The 15,743-nt window shown below is 44.0% G+C and overlaps 1 protein-coding gene and 1 long non-coding RNA gene across 3 annotated transcripts in view; one reads left to right on the top strand and one right to left on the bottom strand.

Annotated features, from left to right (window-relative positions):
- Window positions 1–699: 699 nt before the first annotated feature.
- On the bottom strand, window positions 700–8,788 carry LOC120402235. Its single transcript, XR_005597074.1, has 3 exons — window positions 8,470–8,788; window positions 7,359–7,497; window positions 700–2,793 (listed from the first exon to the last, which is right to left on the bottom strand). It is a non-coding gene; the product is annotated as an uncharacterized LOC120402235 (long non-coding RNA).
- A 94-nt stretch (window positions 8,789–8,882) lies between these two features.
- The window catches only part of SPTBN1 (spectrin beta, non-erythrocytic 1), a 200,866-nt gene continuing 194,005 nt past the window's right edge, over window positions 8,883–15,743 (top strand). Inside the window, exon 1 of one of the 2 annotated variants that reach the window (XM_039532700.1) lies at window positions 8,883–9,031. The gene's annotated coding sequence lies outside the window, so the exon portion shown is untranslated. Of the gene's footprint in view, window positions 9,032–9,590; window positions 9,752–15,743 lie in introns of those variants that run through there. The other variant, XM_039532701.1, reaches the window with a different exon arrangement.

Here is a 15,743-nt window from a genome sequence, read left to right on the forward strand (position 1 = left end):
GCTGTCTATTAAGCCCCACACAGGGGCTCAGGGCTGCGGTAGGGAGAGATGCCTGTCCCTCAGCACGGACCTGCCACAGCAGGAAGAGGCACCCCTCCCTGCCAGCCCCAGCACAGACCTGCCCTGGACTTGCCACGGCCGGGGGAGAGGAGCCCCTCCCTCTGCCTGGCCCAGCCAGAGCTGCCGCAGCCGAGGAGAGGCACCTCTTCCCTGGCCTCGAGCTGCTGTGGCGAGAGAGGGCTGGGGGGGGGGTCCTCTCTCCCACTGAAGCCCCAGGGCAGCCTGTACCCCAAACCCCACATCCTTGTCCCCACCCCAGAGCCCACACCCCCTTGCACCCCAACCCTCTGCCACCTCTCACTCCCCGAACCCTCTGGCCCCACCCCGACCCCATGAATTTTAGTATGTGCACCATCACCTCCATATTGGTGCACATACCAAAATTCATTCTGCACATGGATGTAAAAAATTAAGAGGGAACACTGCGTCCAGGTGGTTGTTTATTGGCCAGTTAGGAGTGGAGTGCCTGATCCCTCTAAGAAAGATATCTGAACAGTCTGGGGGCAGGGGAGTTCTCCAGGGAGGAAGTGCCTTTAGAGTAAGAATAGGCCTGTAATGGAAAAAGGTGGCTCCCAGGGTGGAGTAGCCAACTGAGAGACAACTCTGAAAAAGAGACTGATAACCCTAGTTTACCAAAAGCTGCTTAGGAGGCAAAAGACTTGGGGCTGCTTTTGAGGAGGGAAGAACAAGCATTAAGAAAGAATGGACTACACACTAAGAATAGCTCTAAAAATAAGATTTTACTTGTATTAATTTCCATTAACGGGAGCCCCTGGGTCGAGGGGTTTCTTAATGGTAAAGGTAAAAGTTTGTTTGGGCTAGTTTATACAGGGTGAAACAGAAACTGAGGCACAATCCCAGGATGTGCTCTTGGATAGGCAGGGGCATAGCCAATATAGACATAACCAGGGCTGTCTCAGGATATCTACTCATGTTGCTGAAACCCGTGCTGCTGTATTTTCAGTGCTATCTGTAGCTATGCTAGCTCGGGTGAAGCTAGTGCAGGTATGCCTACCCGAACTGCAATCACACTAAATTATGCTGGGGGATGCTCCAGCCCCCAAAGCAGCCCAGGAGGGGGCAAGAGTGGTACAAAGCCACCACAGGCATGGCTTCCCCTGGTCTGAGTTTATTGAATAGCACCCTCTGTGCCTAAAATGCTCCCCTACCTGATGGGGTACTGGATGGAATATTAATTAATTTACACTGGATTATCAAATGCTATGGTGTGGGTGTTGTGTAAGTACACAGAGGGAGATTCATATTGTAGGGCTATTCCTGGATCCCTGATTGATCCTGCAGTCCCGGGTGGCAACAGTGGCTAGAAGTATCCTTTTTCATTTGATTCCTGCTCAAAGGCTAACTAATTCTCTTTTATATGGACCTTGCCTGTGTCATTCAGGCCAACTAGATTAAATTACTGATATGTACTCTACATGGAGCTATGCTGGAACACCACTTATTAGGTGATGCTGAATGCAGTGGCGTGTCAGCTTAATGGCCTTGCTTTAGGCAGATTGTTACATCAAAGACTGCACTGGTTCTTATTCACTTCTGGGTGTAATTTAATTCAAAGGTTTAAAAAACAATTTGTAAACAATGAGTGCGGAACTCATTGCCACAAGATACTATAGCAGGCATAAGCTTACTAGGTTTCAAAAAAAGATTAGACATCTATATTATAAGAACATCAACTACATTAGACGGGATAAAATATTTGAGAGATATAAACCCTTATGCTTGAAGGCATAAGTCAACCACTAACTGATGAGGTTTAGGAAGAAATTTCTTCTTTGGGCAGACTATTCCATAATTGTCTAAAATGGATTTTACTCCGAAGCACTAGGTACAAGCCACTGTTGGAGACAGGGTACCAGCCTAGACGGATCACAGGTCTGATTTCTATCTTTCTGACTTTAAAATCTGGGGTGATGAGTCTACATACAAAACTAGAGTCTGTGGTAGAGAGAGGAATCTTGTGGGAAGTATGAGCCACTCATTTGCAATGGTGACACAGACGGTCTACCCAGGGGCATACTGAAAACCCAGTCAACAACTTTCCCGACAGTCATCAGGCACTCTTGGTCAAATAAAGTCTATGACTGGTCATTTTTGGCTGTTGTTATTCTCTTAGTGCAAAGCACCATAAGGTCACAGCACCATGAACAGTAACCACAACACATGGGAGTCATTGCCCAGCAATCTTCCTCCATGTCTTGCAATCTTTGCACAGCCTTGAGTTGTGTGCCATGCCACATCCCATCCAGTCAGCCACATTATCAAACCACACTTGTTGTGGGAACACCCTGCTGCTGGCTCCTGGCCCCAGTCCCTACAAAACTAGCTTCAGCAACCTTCCTCTGCTCATCCAGCCCACATATCCCACAAACTCAAGTTTTCTTTCTTTTGGTGATATTGGCTATCACTCCAGTTATGCTGTAAATTCAGGTGATTACCTATTTGCTAGTCATGTAAAAGGTATGGCTAATGCTCAGCAAGTGCCTGTAGCATTTCGACTTGGTAAGGCCCTAGACGTGACATTCAGCTCTTTGTGAGTGCCTCCTGCTGGGTGGGTCTGGTGCTGCAGTCTTTTTTTCTCCTGACACCCCCTCTAGGTTGTCAGCCTCATTAGGCAAATCTTCAGTGGCTCAGTCCTCCAGCCAAGTGAAATCAGAAAGCCTCCTAATGTCCTGTTTCCTTAGTGTCCATGTCTTGCTTGCCTATAGCAAAATGCTGAAGACAAGAGAGTGCATCAATTTCATTTTACACTTCATAGTAATACCTTTGCTTCTGCAAATTTGGCTGACTGTTGCTGGAATAGCAGTCATGAGTCCAATTTATGTCAGATCTCTAAGTGATCTTTAGTGTCACTTGTAGTCCTGCTACCCACATATTTGAAGTGCTCAATGCACTTCAGTGCCTCTTCAGACTTGGGTAGGTATACCTTTGCCATTTCAACAGACTTAGATGTCACCATTGTAAATTTGTGTTTCTGTGTGATATCTTTAGACCTAACTTCTCTGCTTCCACTGCTACTCTTTGTCGCAATTTTTGTACCTCTTCTTGCAACAGTCCAATCAGGTCAATATCAAAAACACAGATGACTAGTGTTTCATTCACCAAGGGGAACACTCTCCTGTAGGCTCTTAACATTTCTTCAAGAGTCAGTGATAGCATGCATCTCCGTCTGACTCCGATCCTCAGATCAAACCAATTATTCTGTTCACAAACAATGAAGCTGTCATGCTTCTGTAGAGATTTTGGCTCAGCCTTATTACATTTTTACCTACTCTGACCAGCCATAAGATTGCCTAGACAGATTTGTGCCATATGCTGTCAGATGCCTTAACAAAATCCACAAAGACATGCACCACCTTCTCATCATTCTCCAGCACTTTCTCACATAGTGCATGCAGATTGAATATTTATTTGCTCCACCCATAGTTGAGCTATGTAAGTTGAGAGAAACAGAATCTTGAAATATGCTGGATGCTCTTGCCCACTCTCTTTCATAGATTACATATTCATTTTTTTTTGCACTGCCTACTTGCTTGGGAGCTCCCAATAGTTGGTTATTAACATTTTAATCTCTTATCTTTTAAACAGTAACAAGCATTATTACATCCCTCTATTCGGCTTGTGATGTTTTATCACACAAATAACACTAACAACTTCCTGGCTAAAATCTATGCTCTATGAATTACGGAACAAAATCCAACTAATTGAGTTCACACTGATGCCTGACAAAGGGATATTAATAAGCCCAGTAACTTGTATAAATACACTAAAAGTGAAAATCACAGGCTCTTGCTCCCAGATTATATATGATGTTTATCATTATAACCCATACATTGTATATAAAATGGGCATTAAGCTAATGCAGGGGTGCTCAATATTTTTCTAACCCCCTTCCCCTCCCCCTGCAACATGCTATAAAAACTCCACAGCTCACCTGTGTCACAATAATGCGTTTTCTGCATATAAAAGCCAGGGCTGGCGTTAGGGGATAGCAAGCAGGGCAACTGCCTGGGGCCTCACACCACAAGAGCCACCGCAAAGCTACATTGCTCAAGCTTCAGCCCGGGATTTAGGGGCCCGGCTTTAATCCCATGCAGTGGGGCTTCGGCTTTCTGCCCTCGGCCCCAGTGAGTCTAATGCTGGCCCTGCTTGGTGGCCCCCCTGAAACCTGCTCATGGCCCCCTGGGGGGCCTCGGACCCCTGGTTGAGAACCACTGACCTAATGGACTGTGTCCCTGATCCTCAAAGTTATTTAGGCTTCTAACATTAATTTAAATCAATGGAAGTTTGAGGATCTGGGCCTGTGTGGTGGAGGAACTGTGGTCAGGCTGGTAATATGATACATAGATGGTGGAACTGCCCAAAAGTTAAAAGATTTTGGCTTGTTGTAGAAAGGCAATGCAATTGAATTATAAACTAATCTTGAGAAATCTCCCATTTTAACACAGCTAGTGGGCAAAATACTTTATAATATCTTTTTGGTCATTAGTTCTTTGAATTATTATTCCTGATGACTGCAGTAAAAGCAACGCTTCAGAGTCTGGACCAAAATTTGGGAAGCTTTAACCATGTAAAACAAATCAACAGCCTAAAATGGGATGTTTGCAACAAGTACTTAAACATGTGGTTAGCCATCATTATTTAGGGTCAGATTCTTCAGATCTTAGTGGTACAAAACTCCCATTAAGCTGACGGGGAATTTTGCTTTGTCAAACATTGTAAACTTTAGTAGGGCTGTCAAGCAGTTAAAAAAAATTTAATCTCGATTAATCACACAATTAAAAAAATTAATCTCAATTAATTGTGTGATTATTTGCACTATTAAACAATAACAGAATACCATTTATTTAAATATTCTGGATGTTTTCTACCTATGCAAATATACTGATTTCAATTACAACACAGAATACAAAGTGTAAAGTGCTCTCTTTATATTTATTTTTAATTAAAAGTATTTGCACTGTAAAAAAACAAAACAAACAGTATTTTTCAATTCACCTAATACACCTCTACCTCGATATAACGCTGTCCTTGGGAGCCAAAAAACCTTACTGCGTTATAGGTGAAACCGTGTTATATTGAACTTGCTTTGATCTACCAGAGTGCGCAGCCCCGCCCCCCTGGAGCACTGCTTTACCTGCGTTATAGCCAAATTTGTGTTATATTGGGTGGCGTTATATTGAGGTAGCGGTGTACAAATACTGTAGTGCAAACTCTTTATCATGGAAGTTGAACTTACAAATGTAGAATTATGTACAAAAAAAACTGCATTCAAAAATAAAACAAGGTAAACTTTTAGAGCCCACAAGTCCACTCAGTACTCTTTCTTGTTCAGCCAATCTCTCAGACAAACAACTTTGTTTACATTTGCAGGAGATAATGCTGCCCACTTCTTGTTTACAATGTCACCTGAAAATGAGAACAGGCATTCTCATGGCACTGTTGTAGTCGGCGTCACAAGATATTTAAGTGCCAGATGCACTAAAGATTCATATATCCCTTCATGCTTCAACCATCATTCCAGAGGGCATGCGTCCATGCTGATGATGGGTTCTGCTTCATAACAATCCAAAGCAGTGTAGATCGATGCATGTTCATTTTCATTATCTGAGTCAGATGCCACCAGCAGAAGGCTGATTTTCTTTTTTGGTGGTTTGGGTTCTGTAGTTTCCACATGGGAGAGTTGCTCTTTTAAGACTTCTGAAAGCACCTTGTCCCTCTCAGATTTTGGAAGGCACTTAAACCTTAAACCTTGGGTTGAATACTGTAGTTATGTACTTTCATTGCATTTTGTGAAATCTGCAATGAAAGTGTTCTTAAAATGAACAACATGTGCTGGGACATCATCTGAGACTGCTATAACATGAAATATATGGCAAAATGAAGGTAAAACAGAGGAGGAGGCATATCATTCTCCCCCAAGGAGTTCAGTCACAAATGTAATTAATTTTTTTTTTAAATGAGCATCATCAGCATGGAAGCATGTCCTCTGGAATGGTAGCTGAAGCACGAAGGGGCATATGAACGTTTAGCGTATCTGGCATATAAATAAATACCTTGCAATGCCAGCTACAAAAGTGACATGCAAATACCTGTTCTCACTTTCTGGTGACACTGTAAACAAGAAGAGAGCAGCATTATCTCCTGTAAATGTAAACAAACTTGTTTGTCTTAGTGACTGGCTGAACAAGTAGTAGGACTGAGTGGACTTGTAAGCCCTGAAGTTTTACATTGTTCTGGTTTTGAGTGCAGTTGTGTAACAATACAAAATGTACATTTATAAGCTGCACTTTCATGATAAAGAGATTGCACTACAGTACTTGTATGAGGTGAATTGAAAAATACTATTTTTTAATCATTTTTACAGTGCAAATATTTGTAATAAAAAAATTGCAGTCAAAGTGACCTATTCTTTTTCATAATGGTCAGCACGTTGTGAGCTAAGATTACTGCTTTTTACGCACAATGGATCATTTTATTGTTACCTCCTCTTCCCCTTTGCCTATTTTATACATCTGTTGTGTCTTGTTGCAAAGCCGGCTTGCCAAATCTCTGGGACAGGGATGATCTTCTCACTACGTGTTTGTACACTTCATATCACACCAAGGCTCTAGGGTTGCCAACTTTCTGATTGCAGAAAACCAAACACCTCTGCCCCATGCCTTCTCTGAGTCCCTGCCACTACCTCGCCCCTTCTCCGAGGCCCCATCCCTGCTCACTCCATCCCCCCTCTCTCCATTGCTCATTCTCCCCCACCCTTGCTCATTTTCACCTGGCTGGGGCAGGTATTTGGGTGTGGTTTGAGGTGCAGGCTCTGGGCCTACACTTACCTCAGGCAGCTCCCAGAAGTGGCTGCCATGTCCCTCTGGCTCCTAGGCGGAGAGGTCCGCAGGTGCCACCCCTGCAGCTCCCATTGGCTGTGTTTCCCGGCCAATGGGAGCTGCGGGGGTGGTGCTTGGCGTGGTGCCTGTGCTGGAGGCAGGGGCAGGGGCAGCACATGGAGCCCTCCTGGCTCCACCTGCACTTAGGAGATGGAGGAACATGATGGCCTCTTCCAGGAGCTGCGTGGAGACTGCTGCTGTAGCCAACCAGACTTTTAGCGGCCCAGTCAACGGCACTAACCAGAGCCACCACGGTCCCTTTTTGACAGAGCATTCTGGTCAAAAACCAGATGCCTGGCAACCCTACAAGGCTCTCACCCCTGACGTGCTACTGTGCTGTAAATAAAAATACTTAGTTCTTATACAGTACTCTAGCTGTTTTAAAATATTCCATCTCACCAGAGTTCCTTCCCCACGTTGTCTGTGGGGCAGGGCTCAGTGCCCTCCCTGGTCTGCGGGGATGGCCAGGTATTTTTCCCACTCCACTTCCACTCCTAAGGGGCCCAGCCCTCCAGCTGGGCCTGGATAGTCCACTCTTCTGCGGTTGGAAATGAACAGAACAAAAGAGTAATTAATACAAGTGAATCATCCCCAAAGTGGGTAAAAGAAGCTCTCTTCCTTCAGCGGGTGTTCAGCAGGCTGCAGTCCAGAGCTAAGTTCACAAGTAAATAGAGGGGGTTAGTCCTCCCCCCGGAGAGTCAGTCTCAGCTCTTCTCTTCCTTCTGGAAGAGACCATTCTCAGTAGCCATCCCAGGCACTCCTGCCTTCAGCTGGCTCCCTTTCCAGGCACCGAGGACTGAATTCAGCTCTCCCTTCATGTCTGCTTGAACCCAGAACCCTTTTACGCTCCTCTCTCCATTTTTGACCTCTCTTACAGGTGTGATGGGGCAGGGCCAGCTGAGCCCCCCAGTGGCTTGTTAACCCTGTGTTGCCCAGAATGGGGTTTGCATGTCTCCTCACACACCGTTCAAGGAAAATGATGGCCAGCTTGTCCCATGCCAGGGGGCCTAGTGGTTTAAGATAACGTAATTTCTGTTTGGTTCAGACAATTAAACACCTTCCAATTGTGGCAGAATTGGTAAGATCTGAACATACATCTCCTGAGAGACAAGCTCTTGCACAAAGTTGCTGTGCCTCCAGTCCCTCCACTAACCACTTGGTCAATACAAAACCAAATGCCCACAGGATGGTGCTCTGGCGGCAGGTAAGGGAATTCACCATCACAAACCTGGGTAAGGTGCGTACCTACCACCCCGCAGGGAGGTTTGCAAAATTGCAGCTCTCCTTGCCTGGGTCCACAGAGTGTAAGCCCTACATGCCAAAGCATCTCACTGAAAATCAAAAAACAAAACAAAAAACCAGGAGTCCTTGGGGCACCTTAGAGACTAACAAATTTATTTGGGCTACAAGGACTCCTCGTTGTTTTTGCGGATAGAGACTAACACGACTACCCCTCTGAAACTGTCACTGAAAAGCAGTGTCCCCTGTTGCAATGGCGCTAATTAATTACCTTTCCAGTCACGGTGACCTCAGCCATTGCGAGGGAGGCCGGTGCAGAGCCTGTGCCTCGGCGCAACAGCCCCACGCCTTGCCCGCCTTCCCGCTCTGCCTCCATGGCAGGCAGGTTGTGAAATACGTTCGTGTGCCCTGCTCTGCTTGCATCACATCGCGGCTCACGAGGGAGGAGAGCGAGGCCCGGACACGCGGGCGCGGTGCGTGTCACTCAGCCAGCGCTGCAGCAGCGCGGCTTGCGGATCCGTTTGGCCCGGTGCAGGGCGCTGGATTTGCTGGGGAGGGGCAGCGAGAGAGGCGGGCGTGGCCGCCCCATTCCCGTTCCCCGCCCGGCCGCCCGCGGGAGCGCGGGGCCGTGGTGTGCGCGCGCTCTGCCCGCCCCCTGGCTCCCGGCTGAGCGCAGCTGTCGCTGTGCAGGCGGAGGGGGCCGGCAGCAGGCTGCGGATTCCTCCAGTCACTCCCTTTCGCTCCGGCCACGGCTGCTGCATCTCGCCCCACTCCCCGCTGCGGAGCGGAGCCCTCAGCTTCCCGGGACGGGAGCGGCTCCCGAGCCAGGCGAGGTAGGGGCGCTCGGTGCATGCGGACAACACGGCACAGCCATGATCGTCTCCCCCGGCCCCCTCCCCACAGGCAGCAGGGGGCATGGCAAAGGCAGGGGGTCGGGGGAATGTCAGCTCCCCATGGGGAAGAGCACCAGGAGGGGACAGGAAGGCTGGGAAGGGGGAAGTGTGTGTCTCTCTGATGGGGTGGGGGACTGCAGAGAAAGGAGGCGGCGGCGGCGGCCTCTGATGCACCCGGTGGAGTGTCCCTCTGCAGAGAGAGGGGAGTGAAAGGGGAGGCCGTGGGCGTGCCAGCCCGGCTGGAGATGGTCGGTGTGGGTGCAGGCTGCGCGCACCCAGCGCTGTAACAGGCTCCATCAGTATATTGCAGTAGGATTATTGTGCCTCCTCCTCGGGCACTAACGCTGTCTGGTTTGTGCGTGGACAAGGGGATGAATGGTCCAGCAGCAAAACTGGGCAACGACGGGGGGAGCGAGTGACAGCAGGAGGCTTAACCCCCCCCGCCCCCCCCAAATCCCCGACCGTGGGAGCTGACATAGGTGGCTGCCTGCAACGGTACTTGGGATGCAAACAGGCGTGGTCGGGAGCTAGCCGTGCTGCTGCTGCCGCCTCTCCCCCTCCCCCGCCGCCCTTCTGCCTTTCTGGACTGGGCGTACATCAGCTCTGGAGGAGACCGGTCAATTTCCCCTCGCTCCTTCCTTCCCCCCAGCACTTCAACAGGTTTGTCTTTTAGCGTTAGATGTGGATCTGCCAGGTTCCCTCTGTTGGTATAATTGGCATCTTTGTTACGTATGGGTTAGATTGCGGTGAAAGTGCCTTTCCAGACCATAAAACCTAATCAGATTTGAAATTATCTGTGTGAAACGATGTTTGCTCTGTTGCAGTATTTATATTTGGGAAGCATGTGTGTGTAAATCATGCCTGCGTTATTGTTGTGGTTTTCCCTTTCCTTTATGCCTGAGGAGAAATGATGCAGCACAATGCAGTGATCTGACAACCTTTATTCGGGTCTTTCGGGCTACATTTTGCATGATTCCCTTATGCACTGTCAAAACCCCACCCAACAGGAAATCGAGATTGTTTTTTCCCCGGGATAAACGCAATCACGGCCCTTTCATTCTACCCTCATGCCATTTATGTTGGTTGTTTGTGACTCCGATCAGTGTGTCGTGGAGGTGCAGATGGCAATTGTGCGTTTAGGGTGTGTGTGTTTGCTTGCTCTTGGTCTCTGTAATGAAGGGGGAGTTATGCGATTGCAGTTATGCAGCTCTAATGCGGTCTGATGGAGTCCAGCCTGCAGCTGTGGAACATTAATCTGATACTACAAAAGTAGCAGCATTAGGGAGGGGTTAGAGGAAGAGTGTTATTGTAAATGAGAGGGAACGGTGTACATTTATATTGTACCAGATAGGCATCTAATGTTCATGCACCATTTAAACGCAGACTGTATGTAAATCAGATGGATATAGTCAAACTGATTGTTGATATTAAGTGCCCTTTCACATTATTCAGGAGAGCACGTTAGATCACCTGATATTTCTTTACCTTATACCTGAAAGGTATTTATGCTGTCATCACCATTAAATCTTTAAATTCTCATACTGTACATTGAAAACACTAACATTTAGTGAGCTAAAAATATTTTCTGCTCTTTGAAATGATTTGCACTCCAGTCTCTATTTAAATGAAATCTACAGTCATTGGTCTGTTTTTTGCAATTTCATTAGTCTCCTTTCAGATTGTTATACAGTTCTGTTGTTTATATTTACAGAGAAACATTTGTTTTATTTGGAGTGTTTAAATTCTTGACTTCTAAATAATTAGCCATATAAAGTTCCAACTTATTGGTTATGAGACTTTGGCTTAATTTTTTTAATAAACTGAAAGTTTTATGGACCTGAAATGCCTGTATTACTGAAGTGAACACATAACTAAAAAGGCATAATGCATGGACTTAAATTAATTGTGTCTTCAAGATCAACAGAGTAGTTTGATGTCTACAGGCCTGTTGTAACCAAAAACAAACAAACAGAAAAAGGCAGAATTCTGACAAATATTGCATGACTGCAGTATCTCTGAAAAATCCATCTTTCATAGCAGTTGAAAGTGGCATTTTAAATGATTATTTTAAGTCATCTTGATTTTAAACATAGATCCTTTGATTTTTGAAGTACATGAAACATTAATCTATTACAAGACAACTTTTACGCAAAAATGGAGTGAGCAATTGAATATAACATAAATTTCATTCCAGTCCTCTAGTTCTGTGGAAATTTGTATCCTTATAGTAAGAAGAGTGTGGCGGGAGGGAAGAGAAGAGATATTTCTTTCTAGATAATGTCTACACAGGATACTATGCTTTCATCATGAGATTGTCCATAGACATAGATTTTGAATTATCAATATCAAAAGTAAAATTCCTGTAAATGGAAAATAAAACTACCAAGGTTTGGGATTTTTTGAAACATTATGTACAAAGGTTTGTTGATAGAATTGTGGCTATTATGAAGCCTGTTCATTGAGCTAGGTGACTGATTTTTGATTATTTCTGGCCTGTGAGTGAAATTGTGTTGCATAAAGACATATTGGAAACATTATTCCCAATAGTCTTGAAGATTATCTAGTCAGTTGATGATTATTACTTTATTAAAGAAATATCAGCAGTGTGGAAGCATCATAGGAAACTTAGCCATTTTGATTTGTCAGCCAGTGTGCAAAACTCCCAGACAGAAAAAGGACTTGAATGTACCGTGAAGTCTCTAGAGCAGTCGTATTTACCATTGTGGGCTGCATCCACACAATATATATACTACCTGTATGGGCCTAAGGATGTCACATGGGCTGCAGCTGTGTGCCGATTGGGCCGAAAGTGGCCCGTGGGCTGAGAATCACTGCTCTAGAGTGAAAGATGTAAGTTTATGATGGTAATGGTGATAAAGATCAATAGGTGGCCAAAGAATTAGTTGCTTTTACTAAATTCACTTCTGCTGTTCAACAGTTTAGTTGTCAAGATGGTTGACTTTTCAGGAGAAAATTTGCAAAAATGGTAGTTGTGATTCCAGTGTGACAGCAATTCTTGGTGATTAGTGCTGGCTGTTTAATGTGTCTCAACTGATACTAGGAAGACACTAAATAAAATGAACATACCATAGTATTTTTGTGATATTAAACTAAAGTTTATTCTTTTCATAATGTAACAAAATTGGTACTAAATCTGGTAGTAGAATAGTAGCATTTTTGCATCTTGCTGTAGAACAAGTTCAGTGAAGTAACTTGTATATGGTAAAAAGTAAAGCTTTTGATGGAACATAACTACTAATTTATGTGTGAGAAAGTATTGTAGAACCTTATTTCAGCTATAGTGTGGGATGAATCCAGAAAACGTTGCGATTACTATGTGCGTGCTCCCAAGGATGGAACAGACTGACGATGAAACATTCGTGCTCACACTGGTCATGTTGTACACAAACCAAAGCACTACTGCATGATCTAATTTAAGGCCTACCTGCCTTTAAGTTGGACACATACCCTCAAAAGAAATTTGGTGAAAGCCCTTTTTTTCATATAAAGACTTAGTGAACTACCGGTAAGTCTCCGTTATCAGGGGCCTCCACAATGCTCATTGACATTACATAGGCCTGGGGAAGTATTTTATATGGGTCAGTGTGACATGAGTAGGGCCCTACCAAATTCACAGTCAATTTTTGTAAATTTCACGGTGGTAGCATTTAAAAAAATCTTGAATTTCACGCTTTCAGATATTAATATCTTAAATGTCATGGTGTTGTAACAAAACATGAATATGTATTTTAAAAAGGCAAAATATAAACATGTAAACCCCTTAAGACTGTTTCTCAAACTGGGGGTCCAGGCCCAAAAGGGGGTCGCAAGGCGATTGTAGAGGGAGTCACAGTATTGCATGAGAGAGCTGAGTGCCCAGCTCTGAAGGCAGCACCACTGCCAGCAGCAGCATGGGAGTAAGGGTGGCAATACTTTGCCCCCCCTCCCTCCCCTTGCAGTGCGTTGGTGTCTTTCTTACTGTGCCCAATGACAAATTAAGGCTGAAGAGTAACTTGAGCTGTGTTCTTTTAGCGTCATTGACTGTTTTTCTCTGACCATTCCCCCTTATTAGTAATCTTTTGTTGCACTGATGTCATTTCAGATGTTTCTGCTTTTATGTACCTTTTGTTTTCCTTCCATAATTTTCTTATCTTCTGCACAAATTTAGAATTTCCTCAAGCTTTCTATATTTTTTCATTGTATACGGGACTTCTTTTGACTTGTAACAATTGTCACTAGACTGGAATGCCTTATGCTAGTTTATAGTCACTTTTTTCATTAACTCCTTTGGAAACATGTGAAGACTGGAACATTTATTTAAAACATATATTAGTTTGACTTGTTCAGCAATCTTGGCACATCAAGAAAACAGCATGAACTGAACAAAAGGGCCACTCTGTGTGAAAAATTTAGGCCAACAAATGCTAATTCACACCTGTCAGCTACCACAAATAGATTAGTGGCTAATACCAATTATGCCATTGAACCAGAAGAGGTGTGCCATTAATCTGCTGTTCAGAGACACCAACTGCACTGCAATCATTCTGTTCACAGGTAAATTTTCCAAATTAAGTGGATTTTCCATTTACTAGGGCCCTAGTAGACTTTACTACATTCAGCTCGTTTGTCTGAAAAAACTGCCTGCAAGGTTTATCTGGTCAGATCCTGGAGCTACACCTGTTGATACGAGCTGAGGATCTAGCTTTCCATCCACAAAGCATTATCACCATTTGTTCTGTTGAAGATATTAAGCTCTGGTAATGTGGGATTTGCTTCCTGTTCTGCCCCACACAGCCAAAGCTCTGGGCAAGAATGTTCTCAGCTCTCATCTTTGTTTATATAGTGGGGGTTTTTTTCAGTTGTAACCTGAAAGAGAAAATGCTAAATGCGGAAATAAGAGGGTAAAACAGAGTCCCACTCAGGGATTGCCAGTCAGAGATCTACTGGGTAACTAAACTAGTTTATTTCAGGTTTTATGCAGCATATTCATATTTTAAAGTTGAATATGCAGTTCTGGAAGAACAGTTTTTGACTGATGAATCAGTGGAAGGGATGATCAAAAGTGGAAACATTTATTGGAATTAAAAAAAAAAAGTCTCCCTCTCTCTTCATATTCCAGACAAATTAAATAACAGACAGGTTAATATATTTGTTTAATGTTGATACATGAAGTCCATCAATAACAGGGCTTTCTGTATGGCACTATTAAGTGTATGTGCACCATCTGTTAGGTAAATCTTGTAGAAAGCAGTTGGAGTAGGAGTGATGTGCAGCTCCTACATAGGAATAAGTCACAATTTAAGACCTGATCTTATGAAGTATTGAACATCCTCAATTCTCATTGACTTCCGTCCCAACTTCCCATTGACGAAACGGGTGAGACAACTTCCCATTGTTTTCACAGGGGATTGAGAGTACCTCAGCACCTCACAGGATGTGTTCAGCACTTGGCAAGATTGATACCCCAAACAATATTACTATCCCTTGTCAATGTTAGAGATATTTACCTGTACAATGCACTCTGAAGTACATTTCAGGTTCTTCAACAAACAATGAACTAGTGTCATATGGTAAATTTAGACCCATCTGTATTTCCTATTACAGCAAAGATGCTGGCATTCACTAGTGAGTTAGTTACCATCATATTAACTATTTTGTATTTCTTTGAGAAGGGAGCTTAATTGGCTTAATCACCACTGGGGTGAGCCAGTTACGTGGGTTCTACTGTAGTATGTTATAAATCACCTACTTTATGCCACTTGTTCCTTAGTGCTGTGTTGGTAAAGTGGAACCTTGTTTATAAGATGACGATAGACCTAAATATGCCAGCTTCGTACAACACTGAACAAAAAACCCCTAGATTGACTAAGTAAGTCTAAAAGCTTAGTTAGAATGGGGCTAATTTATGATCATTGCGGCCATTCATGTAGAATAGGAAATATAGTTTTTATAAAACTTGATTGAATTTTTATTTTTTCTAGCTGTGAAGTGTAATTTTGTTAGTGCAACGATGCACACTGCAAACATTCCATTTAATTATGGCAAGTGATTCCTTTATTTTTACATTAGAAGTCAAAGAGAGCTATGGAGGCTCAACACCTCACCTTGAATATCAAGACGCTTATTTGGGTGCTTTAATTTAGATTTAGGTGCCTGACTTCAGGCATCCATGTCTGAAAATGTTATATGTAGCCTGAAGTAATTAGGAGACTTGTTTCACAAGGACTGTCTCCGATTTTTCTTTCAATAAACAAATATCTAATAAACTTATTTAAAAATCTATTGCCGGTGTCTGCAGAGGGAATTCTGTGCCACAGTGTGTAGTTGTGGAGCAGGTTTTCTGCTTAAGTATGCATTTATAGCAACAGTGGAATACAGCATGAGGTTAACCATTCTAGTTTGTTCTTGAAGAAAGCAGTTTTTGCCTTGACTAGTAAGTTATTGATTGCAGTGGTTTTGGAAGGGCACATTGGCTCTGAGGGGCTCTAATGGAAATCAAGTGGGTGTTTTAATACTGAATTCAAGAGGATCATTAGCAGGTGCTGAGCCCTTTATCAAAAGCCAGTATCATCCAATAGACAGGGCGCTGGAGTGGAAGCCAGGAGATCTGGGTTTGGTTTGCAGCTCTCCCACTGACTTTCTGTGTGACCCT

This window comes from Mauremys reevesii, linkage group 3, assembly GCF_016161935.1.
Source record: "Mauremys reevesii isolate NIE-2019 linkage group 3, ASM1616193v1, whole genome shotgun sequence".
Lineage (NCBI taxonomy): Eukaryota > Metazoa > Chordata > Testudines > Geoemydidae > Mauremys > Mauremys reevesii.